The sequence below is a fragment of the Montipora foliosa genome, chromosome 6 (genome assembly GCF_036669935.1).
Source record: "Montipora foliosa isolate CH-2021 chromosome 6, ASM3666993v2, whole genome shotgun sequence".
Lineage (NCBI taxonomy): Eukaryota > Metazoa > Cnidaria > Anthozoa > Scleractinia > Acroporidae > Montipora > Montipora foliosa.
In genome coordinates this window covers 70,368,378-70,380,696 of record NC_090874.1, presented here as the reverse complement: position 1 = coordinate 70,380,696, position 12,319 = coordinate 70,368,378, and the positions used below count along the sequence as shown (strand labels likewise).

General features: G+C 40.4%; 1 long non-coding RNA gene and 1 pseudogene across 1 annotated transcript in view; both read right to left on the bottom strand.

The window, feature by feature from the left end:
* The window catches only part of LOC138008318 (uncharacterized), a 6,893-nt gene extending 559 nt beyond the window's left edge, over nt 1–6,334 (bottom strand). Inside the window, exons 1-3 of the long non-coding RNA XR_011124230.1 lie at nt 5,045–6,334; nt 3,782–3,862; nt 1–972 (exon numbers count right to left, since the gene is read on the bottom strand). The exon at nt 1–972 is cut by the window's left edge and continues 559 nt beyond it. This is a non-coding gene — a long non-coding RNA (uncharacterized lncRNA). The remainder of the gene's footprint in view (nt 973–3,781; nt 3,863–5,044) is intronic.
* Nucleotides 1–11,652, bottom strand: part of LOC138005978 (uncharacterized) — a 23,596-nt pseudogene extending 11,944 nt beyond the window's left edge.
* Between the last annotated feature and the right edge of the window lie 667 nt (nt 11,653–12,319).

Genomic DNA, 12,319 nt, shown 5'->3' with positions numbered 1-12,319 from the left:
GTGACAGTGTGAGGTGAAAAGACTTTGGCTTTCCCATTTTTATTACGTGCCGGGAAATAAATGTAAGTTCCAATTGTTCTATTTCCTAGATAGAAGTTAAGACTTCTTCAACAACGAACTATTGATATTCTTGGTGCAAAAAAATTGGTATTCTTCAAATGAGACGGCCATTGTTTTATGAGTAATATAAAATGCAACTCTCCAACTCACACAATCGGTCACCCAATAAATGGTTTAGCAGCACGTCAATCAGGTATCAGGTATCAGGCAGGATTCCTGGTAGTATGCTGATGGGCTTCTTAGGTGAACTTTTGAAGTCACCTAAATCCACTTCAAAAGCCGAGAAAGTCCTCTTTAAAAAAAAAACAGTGAAATTCTGCTGCTATTCTACTGCATTTTTTGCACAGAACAGATTTTTTCCAAAGAATGGTTATTTGTGCATAGAAGGCAACCAGACATTCTCTATATATGCATTAGCATGGCTATTAGTTGATAGTCAGCAAGTGCGTCAACTTAAGATTTCCAATAGATTAGGAACATCATTTTGGGCGGTATGACGGTCAAGTTTCCTTGGTCAAACTCTCTTAATCTCTGATACTGGTTTAACGCTAATGTTACCAAGTTTTAAGCACTGCGGAACAACGCGGATTGCCCACTGCGGGGCGTCTTACGGGGCAATACGCCGCCCTGACAAGTTTTCTGGTTGTTGTTATGTTGTCCTATGAGGCCACCTAGGCGGATCTTCAACGCAACGATTTTCTGTCCAAAGATCTCACCAGCATGTCGAGCTGGGTTGACCACCAAGGCAGCCTTTGTCATGAACTTCCTTTTCCTCTTCCTTTCTTCTTCGTTTTCAAGCTCTTCGCTATCACCACTATCACCAGTTGCGGAGTTGTCTGATGACATTTACGAATTAAGACTTCAGCACAATTTCTTGCTTGATTTTAATGGCCTCTTTTATCGACACACTTTCTGTGAAATTAAAGGATAAGGCAAAATAACTTCACCATGCTGAATTTCCACCTTTCTGCACTTTACTCAAATTTCCCAGCATTTGTAGTGTCTCTGTATGCATTTCAGATATATAAAAAACAGACGACGACGGCGAAAAAAACCAGAGTGGCAGATTAGGGCCAAGAAGGAAGTTCAGGACACTCTCAATCAGTCTTTTCTCCGTTTATGTGAATAGTAAAGGTCATTGGTCGCTGTGTAATCAGAGCAACCACAACAGAGAAGATGCTGTGGTCGTCGAGAATTCATTGGTTTACAGTCAACCAAACTAACCCGGCCTGTGAGCGGAGCCCCCTCGACCTTTTAGTCAAGACTAGCCCGCAGGGTACCCAAATATAAACCTAATAAACCTTTAGCCGATCCACTAAATCCTGAACGGCCCTCACCAGGCAAGTACTGCTGGTTGTATGTTCGATATTTATCAGCATTTTTTTTTTCAGGGAACGGGTTCCAGCGCTTTCTGAGCTATTACGTATGATCTTTATGGGCTATTGATGCCCTGTTACAACAAAGAAAGGAACGGTAACTTATGTTAGTGTCTTTCTTTTGATCTAAAAGGATTCTATTTTGGACTCGAACAGACTAATCGAGCTAATTTTCCATGATGCAAATCCCTTCCTTAACCACACAAAGGAAAAGACACAAAGAAATCTAGAGTATCAGTAAACCATTAAGGTTCTGTCTCTTATCATAGGTAGCGCAAGCTCGATATATGTGTATCTGTACTATATTATGTACGAGTAGGAATTTTAAGATTTGTATGGGACAATGGTTTTTCGCAAAAGTAAAAAAACATGTGTACAAATTTACGTTTTAAAATAAGAAATAGTTTCCCTCGCTTCAGTCTTGTGTTTCTTTGTCTTTGCTTCAGTTTCTGGGTCGATTAACAGCGGTTTAGGTGGTTTTCGGTCCCTCTTCTATAGAGAGGGAAAAGAGGAGGAACTAAAAACCACCTAAATCGATCTTAATGGACCCAGAAACCCGTACTAAAGACAAAGAAACAGAAGACTGAAGCGAGGTAAGCTGTTTTTTTTTTAAATTTTAAATCGTAAATACTTTTTAAATTTTGAGAAAAGCCGTTTTCCCCGTACAAACCCCTATATTTCTGCTCTTGCATAAAAAAGTACAGTACAGATACACATATATCGAGCTTGGGCTACCTGTGGTGGAACGCAAAATTTGTGAACGTTGCATCTAATGACACTCCTTGCGAAAATATTGGGGAAGGAATCTGCGCTGCAAATAACCCAAGATGCCCCCCTTCAACAAGGGTAATTTATGTTGTACGCAAAAGTGCAGAATATTTTGCTAGTACAAATCTATCATTTTCGTTTAGCGGCTCAGCTGTGAAGATTTCATTTAAAACTAATGCTGCTACTATCAGAAATTCAATTCTCATTTTAAGTGGATTTATACTGATGATGGTCAGTATAAAAAAGCCCTAGAGCGCTGGATCGAGGACAATATGATGTCATTCTTAATCAGTAAACCGCAAACCTTTTCCAAGGGTAAAGGGTGGGGTTTTCTACCTGTCAGTTGTCATTGATTTTACAAATTCAGTGTATTAATTTCTTTAGTTTTCAAAGTCCTCACCAAAGGGAACCAAAGCAGGAACCAAATAAAATGTATTCTAATATTTGAGGGCAAATACTGCAGCCTTACAGGCATGAGAGAATTAGGAACGATTTTCTTCTTACAGACCCTATGGCAAGTGGAGTTTTGAGAAAATGAGTATTTAGCTCACCTAAAACCCATATAATATTACACATGTTTGCATTCATTTTACACTACTAGCTGACAATCTCCCTTCTTCAACTTTTTGTTCTACCAACAGGCCCTGAAGATAAAACCTATACAAAATTAACCCTTTTAATCCAAATTGCCCAGGGGGAAGACGAGTGTGCTAATAACAATAGTATATGCCTTCTAACTAGGACTCTAATTTTAGTAAACAGAGTTAACTGAATAGAGTGTAATGTGAAGTGCTAGATTTCAATCCCATATGAACCATGTGAGCGTTAGCCCTACAGATGGAAATGGGCCCACACAAGGACAGAGAAAAACTCTGACCAGGGTGGGAATTGAACCCACGACCTTCGGGTTAGATCTCCGCCGCTCTACCGACTGAGCTACAAGGTCAGACGGGAGTAGGCCATGGGAACTGAAGATGTTAAAGTCACAGCAATGAATATGTACAAGTACAAGGAAAGGTTACGTTTTTATACAAACGTTGGCCCATTTCCTTGTACTTGTACATATTCATTGCTGTGACTTTAACATCTTCAGTTCCCACGGCCTACTCCCGTCTGACCTTGTAGCTCAGTCGGTAGAGCGGCGGAGATCTAACCCGAAGGTCGTGGGTTCAATTCCCACCCTGGTCAGAGTTTATCTCTGTCCTTGTGTGGGCCCATTTCCATCTGTAGGGCTAACGCTCACATGGTTCATATGGGATTGAAATCTAGCACTTCACATTACACTCTATTCAGTTAACTCTGTTTAAAATATAAGTGCTACACGGCCAACGTTTGTATAAAAACGTAACCTTTCCTTGTAATTTTAGTAAAGGCTGCTAGGTGTTTTCTTGAAGTGCAGTATTTAATTCAATTGCACAACCTATGATTATCTTATTGGTAGTAGATGGAGGGAGAGGATTTAATGGGGAAAGCAAATTGTGCATCTCATTTCTTGTGCTAGGTGTAAGTGGTTCTTTAGTTAATATAACACATGCATGTATAAGTAATGAATGGGGTACTGTAAGAATGGCTATTACCTCATGACATCTTTGTAGTTTTCTTGGCATGTGTAAAATAATGTTCTGCATTCCTGCTCAGATCTGTTTTTGTCGTTGCATCTTTGGGAATAAAAAGAGGTCTTAATTTCTCCTACAGAAAGTTGATACCATGCACATATTAAGTAGTGCTTTATTAATGAATAGTGATATGACAGGTGCACATCTGTACTTCATGAAAAGACAAATGCACTAATGTAATTAGGGTGCACACTGCTGCCAATAACCGATGATTGCAGACATATACTCTATTGTTTGCAAAAAAATGTGGGTGCTTTAATTAAGAAATAGCCTTGCATTCTTAGATGCAGATGCTCCTCAAGCAATGGCAGTACTGTTGTGATTGAATCTCTGCTGTTTTCTTCTTCAAAGTTTCAATGTACCCCTGCCTGAAACATAACTGGCTAACCTAAAAGCACAATTATTTTCAACCATGTTTTAAAAAAATAATAAAATTATTTTTTGAATAATCTTACTTCTTATGATGTATCCTTGTTTGCCTTTGTCCATGGTACAGAATGTTTCCAATATTTCTGTATTTACTACTTAATTTGTACTATTGAGGGGTTACTGGCTTTATAAATTTGCAAATTAAAGTTAAAGGTAAAATGTCTGTCATTAATTCATTGTTATATATCATACATACATTCTGCATGTACATTCACTTGAAATGTCAAAATCAGTGTGTTTTCATGGGGATTAGATTAGACATTGACAGGGTCACACTTATTTTTCCTTAATCAATCACTCAAAACTTATGTCCCCGTTAATTAATTTAATTAACCTTTTGACACCCAAACCGGTACTCGTCAATGGGGAACCCCCGGGAGTCAATGGGTTAATCTGAGCTACTTTGATTTTTTTGCTAATAATCAAACAGAACGTTTTTTGATACTGAAATACCCAAGATCCCTAGATTTATCTTCACCACCACTTGGTGAACAACATTCTCTAGTACAGATGATAAGGGAGAGTTCCCTCAAACATTTTGATTTAACTTCTTCACATTAGCATTCATGATGGTTTTACCTGAAAGTTAAGTCATAAGAAAATAATAATATGTAGAGGTAAAGAGGTATAAGATGTATAAATTCCAAATGGTCTTAAATTTCATTGTGAAAATTTATGATCTTCCTGATTCCTTCCTGGATCAGCAAGCTTGGTAAAGGATTATTTGCAACTAGATCCATTTTATTATAACAAAGCTCTTGTGGCTTATTATATTTTTACCCATTGCAGACTCACCATGCACTTGGGAATCATTTCTTTCAAAGATTGGCTGGAATAAAGCCAATAATGAAACAGATACTCTGAGACTTTCAGTCAAATGATCAGCAATAGGCATAGTGGCACAGAGAGCTTTCAGAGATCTATTACAGAAAGATGTAAGATGGTGTTAGACATATTCTGGGATGTTATCTTATTCTGAACACCAATGCAAGTCCTCTGTATTGTGCTATACAGCCAGAAAGGCGGGAAATTCGTGCACTGTTTCATTAAAAAATAGTGACTGTTTTTTTTTTTTTTCTTTTCCAGTTTCCCTTCCTTTGTTTTTGAAATCCAGTGTAACGTGCTGGGAAATTATCTGTCACTTTTACTGCCATTATTTAAAAGTAGAAATTAATCACAAAGTGATAATCCTTCAATTGCTATAAACCTACACTCGGCAAAAAGGATAACTTACGTGTATGAAGCATAGCGGCTTTGTTGTGAACTGTGATATGAAAAGTGAATGAAAAAGACTAATAATTTTTAGATTGGCTTTTGAGTTACGTGAACCAAATAGAATACTACTAAATGTCATAACGTATACGTACCCAACTTCTTTTTTTTTTTTTTTGCCACTGGCTTCTCCCGTTCCCATCGCTATCTTTGACCTTGCTTGTATTGTCTCTAGTAAATTTTCGATACCGTTTTGAGTTGTATGTTCAGTGTCCGGTCTTGCATACCTTCATTATCCCTTGGCTGAGAGCTTTATCTTTCACAAAACATAATTTTTAGCCGGCTGTACGTTTTCACAAAAGTAAGATGCTCCAAGTATATCGAAAGAATAAAAAACGACAAGTAGAACAAGCTACCGACGAACTTTTCGGAAGGTACATTTTCCCGCTCTGTTGTATATCCCAGAAAAGGAGTTCTTGAATCAACCCTCTCCCCAGTGTCTTTCCTTCGGACCTTGTAGAGAGGTAGGGTTGGGGGAAGCATTCCTTTGCTGAGGTCGACGGAATTTTGGCACTAGTGCTCATTGAATTTTGGAAAAGCGAAAATCGACAAGAATGTGAACTCAGGCTACGTTTTGCAACTGGTAGACGTTTTTCAAGCAATAGATTGAATGTGTACGTGTTCGTGATAGGGGATATGGGGGAAATGTCACCGAGGGGGTAAAGGAGGAAAGCGAACTTACACTCTACGACGGTCAGTGTTCCGTATTTGCCGAATCGTTTAATCTCCCAAAAGCGTTGCCTTGGTTTTGTGTCTTTCCTTTGGCAATGCAAGTATCAACAAAGTAGGAAAGCCTGTTAAGATTTGACTTCACAATTGACGATAGTCAAACGTGAAGTCAAAGATGCTATCGTATTTGTCTTCGCCTTTGTCAAGTAACAAAGGAACGCACAAAGCCTCTTCAGATTTGACTTCACATTTAACGCGCGTCAAATGTGAAGTCGAAGTTGTTACGAATTTGACTTGACCTTTACCATGGTCAAAGGCATAAGCAAATTGGTAATGGATTTGACCGTACGTTTGACGTGCGTCAAAGGTAAAGTCAAAAGCGATTCCAGATTTGACTTAAGCTTTGCCAAAGATCAAATGTGCAGCAAATCCAATTTTTCGTCCTGTGTTAGGAGCAGTCAATTTCCTCAACTTCTCTTGGACACACGGACCTGACTTCCTGTAGAAGGATGAAAGCCAGTGGTCGTCAAGCGACCAAAAGGACGTCCAAGAGACCAACCAATTGTCAGATCATGATCCAGAAGTTAAAAGAGCTACAGCACTAGTTTCGTCAGCGGTCCAAATGAAAGTGTCCGTGGAAGATCGATTGAGGTCGTTTTCAGATTGTTATCGAGCTAAGAGGGTGATCGCACTTTGTTTCCTGTTTGTGAACAAGGTTCGAAGAGAAAAGATGAAAGAATAGAGCAAAGAGAGAGTGGAACTTATGGTTGATGATCTTCAAAGAGCAGAGAAAGCAATACTTAAATCAGTCGAAGATTCTCATTTTTCAAAGGAAATTAACTCTCTCCAAATGCTTCCAAGTAATTGTTCTGTTGGGTGCAGAGAGTCTACTAAGAGAAGAGATTGCTTGAAAGCTGGCCCATTGCACAAGCTTGACCCCTTTGTTGATGAGGAAGGAATTCTGAGAGTCGGAGGTGGATTACGAAGAGCTGCCCTTCCAGATACCGTGAAATTTCCTATCATCTTGCCCAGAGGAAGTCACGTGACCACCCTGATAATTAGGCACATCCATGAAAACACCGAACATCAAGGTCGGGGTATAACCTTAAATGAAGTGAGAGCGAATGGGTATTGGATTCTCGGAGGATCAGGTGCAGTCAGCAGCTACATTACAAGGTGTGTCATTTGTCGCAAGCTTCGAGCTGCACCGCAAAAGCAGAAGATAGCAGATTTGCCAGAAGATCGAGTCGAACCTGCCCCTCCATTTACACACTGTGCAGTGGATTACTTTGGCCCGTGGAATATCAAAAATGGTAGAAAGGAGTTGAAAGAATATGGGGTGATTTTCACCTGCCTGGCTTCAAGGGAAGTACATTTCGAAACAGCGTCTACCTTAGAGACAGACTCCTTCATCAACGCCTTTCGTCACTCGCCGTAGGGGACCAGTTCGTCAGTTACGGTGTGATCGTGGTATGAACTTTGTTGGTGCTAGTCGTGAGTTGAAGGAAGCTTTGGCAGAGCTTGATTATGACCGTGTAAGATCATCATTACTAGAAGACAACTGCGACCTTGTTGATTTTAAAATGAATGTTGCCTCTGCCAGCCACATGGGTGGAGTATGGGAGCGCCAGATAAGATCGGTCCGAAGTGTCCTGAATCCGCTCTTGCGAGATAATGCCTTGCAGCTGGATGATGAAGCCCTCAGAACCGTAATGAGTGAGGTGAAGGCCATCATTAACAGCCGACCCCTTTCTGTGGACAGCCTAAATGATCCGAATACGCCCAGCCCTTTGACGCCTAACCACCTGTTGACAATGAAGTCGAAACTTGTATTGCCACCACCAGGTAGTTACCAATCTGCAGATTTGTACTGCAGAAAGTGTTGGAGGAGAGTCCAACACTTAGCAAATGAGTTCTGGAGTCGGTGAAGAGAAGAGTTGTTACTCAGCTTGCAGCAGCGCCAGAAGTGGCTTGAGACCCATAGAAACCTCTGCGTTGGGGACATCATGATCATCAGAGACGAGCATCTACTGCGCAACAGATGGCAGTTGTCACGAGTCTCATCCGTCAATCCTAGAATTGATGGACGAGTGCGTACAGTTCAGCTTGCCTTGGGAGAAACTACACGTGATAGCAAGGGCAGGAGAGTGGGTGAGGAACGGTTCTTAGAGCGTCCAATTCACAAGTTAGTGCTGTTAATGTCTAGGGAAGAGCAAGACGGACGTGGATGACCTGGGGTAGATCCCCGCCGAGGGAACCATGCTGCAGATTAACATTGACATGAACATTATAATGATTCAACACTTGATTAATGTGACATTGATTTAGGTCCAGTGAACATTTGCATTAGTTAACCCATAATTATTTTTAGCTTTGTGTGAGCTTGAGTAAAACGCTGATACGTTTCAGGGGAGCCATGTTATAGTTTCGTTACTATTTTTGCATGACATCACTTGATTTCTTTGGTTTTTTTGTTTGCAGTTAAAGCGGGTGTTGTCTTTCAGTTTTTCGCACGCCCTTTTATTAGTCATCAGCACGTGGAATTGTGTGCAAGTTGTTTTTTGATTTCATTCTTTTCAAGCCATCGGCGTAGTGGAATTCATATGTGAGTGATACTTTTCTTTGGTTTATCTTTATGTTAGTTTCATTGCACCCTCTTAAAATAGTTGTATACCATTTCTTCGCATCGGTAACAATTTGGTATTGATTTGGTTATGTTTGTCGCCTTAGCTGTATTCATGTGGTTTGTCGGTTTAATTAAGCTGTAGTTATATCGATCGAGGTAATTTATTCTGATTTGCATGTTTCTTTCCCGTGTGGAGTATATAGCGAGTTATGATCTTAAGTTTCTAAAGCGTTTATCACAGTGTTTAAGCGAGTATGTATTTGTATTATTTTCAGTTTACTAGTCGATACCAATAAATGTATGGAAAATTCGTTCCTGGTTCTGGTACACTTATCAAGTCATCTTGGACCTGTGTTTGGCCATCGTGATTATCGTATTTATTCAATTAAGTGCCCAGGGTGCTTATTTAATTTTTGGACTTTCAGGGTGGGTGCTTATTCGAGGCTGGGCGCTTATTAAAATTAATTTTTACCATTCTCAGTAAGTAAAAAGTTTACTTTGTAACAAAACATGACAAAATGTTAAAGAATATAAATTGTAACTGTTCATTGTTCAGAAATCTCTTTAGCTATCATAATTTTCAATCAACTTCAATGTCATCGTCGCTCAGATCAATAAGTGAACGTTCTGGTGCTGCCTCCTCAACATCCGACAGCGTAACATCAGCAAATAAATGGGTCAGTCGCGCGAGAAGCTGTTAGGGCTTCCTGGATGGATGTCAGGCCATCTTGTTCTTGGGGGTGGGCGGTTATTCGAGGCTGGACGCTTATTAACTTTTTCTACGTTCAGGGTGGGCGCTTATGCAAGGTGGGCGCTTGATCAAATAAATACGGTAATTTACTTTTGGCTTTAAGGTCACTTTGAGTAAAATTGAAAATGCTCATTTGTGAAACTCATAATACTAGACAAATTTTTTATTTGGAAGTAACCTTGATAAAAGTATTAAATGATAGTAATTCAACTTTGTTGGAAAATACATAATCATTACATTGAGCAAATCACAATAAATAAAAAGCAGCAGCATGTACACAAAACTAAGAACAACAAATAGAAAAGGAGAACGAACGTTTTTGATGTCACTCATCCTTTACCCAAAAGTGGACTTACCCCGGTCTTTCCAAGTTGGGTCAAATTAAGCAGCATCTGCCATGCTGAATCAGGCAGCTTGGTGTGCAGCTTGAAATACAGCAGCACCCAATCTGGAACTCTCATGCTCTGGAAAACAGGAGTGTGTGTTTCTGAGGACAGAAGCTCAGAAAAGCCTTTCTTCGACCCCTTTGAGTCCATTACAATATTTATGATCTCCGAGATGTGGTTTCTCACAATTTCTCTCAGAGCATCATCACCATAAATAAAACCGTTTCCTAGAATGCAAGCAATTGATTCTTTATATTTGTCTCAGATGTCACTGATTGAATCTAGCACTTCCTTGCACTTAGCTACCACTTGTCGTTTTCTGGTTGTCGATCCAAGGTCTGGGCTGCATTTTGTCTCCAGGATCGAACTGCAACAAGATGATTGTGAACGAGAGTTGGCAGGAGTCAAACATCATGTTGGCTCTGAAGAAGAAAAATCACTTAAACTCGTTTCAAGATCAACAACCTAACCCTGAAGGTTCTTTAGTTTGAGTTCCAGGAATTCAATTGACCGTGATTTTTCGGCCAGTTCTGAATAGAGTTTCTCAGAGGCTTGAATAACCGGGCACACTTTTCCGCCCAAAAGCGAAGTACATAGGATCGCAGTGCTCCATGTCTAACGCAATGGAGTTAAGGAGATTTACAATCGGCGTGAATACAGCTGAATTCAGAACGCCATTAGCTGAACCACCGCTTTGACGTAGTAGCCTGGCAATTAAACCAAAGGTCGAAGCAACATATACTGTATTTGGCGTTCTTTGGAAGTCACTCCAACTGGCCAATTTGGCGGGCTGAAGTTCCCGCGGAGCCACACTCCGAAGTTCGTCTGGAAATGACTTGAAAATTCCATTCCTGGCGAAATCCTTCAAATAACCTCGACAAACTTCTTTAGTAAGAACATACCAATGTTTTCAAGGGTCAAGCGACGAACTTGTAACCCTCAACAGACTAGAAACCTTAAGCGCGGAGGAGGACGAGGCTTGGTGTCCCTCCATATCGATGCTCCAAGTGAGTTACAAATAGAAAACATGATCCTTTTGAAACTTGAAAGTCCAACCAAAGTTGAATGTTACCCAGTTAGTCAGAAATTACCTTTGACACACAATAGAGTACACAAATCCGAACATTTCCTCTGGCTACCCGATTTCCTGCATACATGCAAAAACAATAGCTACAACAAGTTGCAAAATTGCTGAGACACTTTCATTCAAAAACACCTTTTCTAGCTTCCAATGCCTGCCATATCTAGAATTTAAACCTTTCCCACTTCCTCTCCCCTCTCCTCCTTTCAATGTTGACTGCTTAAGTTCCCAACATCTTTTTGTCTTTCTAGCAACACTGATAAGGTGGGGAGGGCGGCTGCAGTGTGAGAGATAATAGGGAAATTAATAACACCCCAAGAAGGTGAAGTGTCTCCACTATTTTTGCAACTTGTTGTAGCACACAAGCGCAGTACTGGAAACTAACCATTTGCGTTACACGCAAGTTATTTGGCCGACGTCACCGAGTTCTACTTACGCTTCACACACTCTGTATATTAAGAAAACGAACGAAGAAACGAAACCTATCTCTATGTCATTCAAACTTAGTTTCGTAATGTCCGACTTCTGCTTTTCCTTTCACTACTTTTAGTTCCCTCTCCTTTTGACCGTGGCTCAGTTGGTTGAGCGCCTGGCTGTCACGCAGGAGATCATGAGTTCAACTCCGGCCGGACCAACACTCAGGATCTTTAAATAACTGAGAAGAAAGTGCTGCCTTTGTAATTACATTTGCAAATGGTTAGACTCTCTACACTTCTCGGATAAGGACGATCAGTCGGAGGTCCCGTCTCACAACCCTTCAATGTTCATAATCCTGTGGGACGTAAGAGCCCACACACTTGTCGCAAAGAGTAGGGCATGTAGTTCCCGGTTGTGTGGTCTGTCTTCCGTGGTATACCATGGTTGGGAGGGTAAAAAGGGCGCACTTAATTTGGAGCCTCGCTCTGTTGTGCGATCCCCACCACAGCTTGTTTCTCTGTTGTGGTGAAAGTGATTAAATAAAATAAATAAATTCGGCAAACCCAAAAACACCAAGCGTTCAATTAAAAATGCACAGGAATTAGAGAAGTGCAAGTTAAAAGTCGGTCCGATTTCATGCATTTACTGGTCGCATATTTGCCAAAGAAAGTTACCATGGTCTTCTCGTGTTTAAATTAAGACTCGCACGTGGATTGTGGCATCTGGTTTATTTTGTTGTATGACAGGATCCAAAAAAATAATTAATTTTACGGCCATGTGATAATTGAGATCTCTCGCCTCACTGTAACAAGCCGCGGCTTTATTTTACCCATGCTGCTGAGAATTTTTTTCTTGGGCAAAGCTCCTT